The following is a 419-nucleotide window of genomic DNA, read 5'->3' on the forward strand; positions in this document are numbered from 1 at the left end:
AGAAATCCTTTTTTTACATGGCTTTATCTCACATTCTACTTTTCTTAGAAAACTAAATTTAAGATTTATAACCATCAAAATTTACAGAAATAAAGGCTTGAAATACATCACTAGTAAGAATAATGACTATGAGAATTTTCTGAATTAAACTTATGAAATATGGTTATTTTTTAACCATAAAATAATAACCTTTTATGGTTATTATTATCATTGATATACCTCAAACTGTCATTTCATAAGTGAATATTCCTACCTCTAGAATAACTGTGTTGACTCACATTTATTTTGGTAACTGCACTTATCACTTAAAGATTAATTCAGATCATACTGCTAAACATGCAGTAAACTCTGAACCAAAAAAGGGGATTCCACCACACTAAAACACAAACACACAAAATAAACACTCCACAATGTTTTTT

This window comes from Poeciliopsis prolifica, unplaced genomic scaffold (genome assembly GCF_027474105.1).
Source record: "Poeciliopsis prolifica strain line A6 unplaced genomic scaffold, Auburn_PproV2 SCAFFOLD072, whole genome shotgun sequence".
Classification (NCBI taxonomy): domain Eukaryota; kingdom Metazoa; phylum Chordata; class Actinopteri; order Cyprinodontiformes; family Poeciliidae; genus Poeciliopsis; species Poeciliopsis prolifica.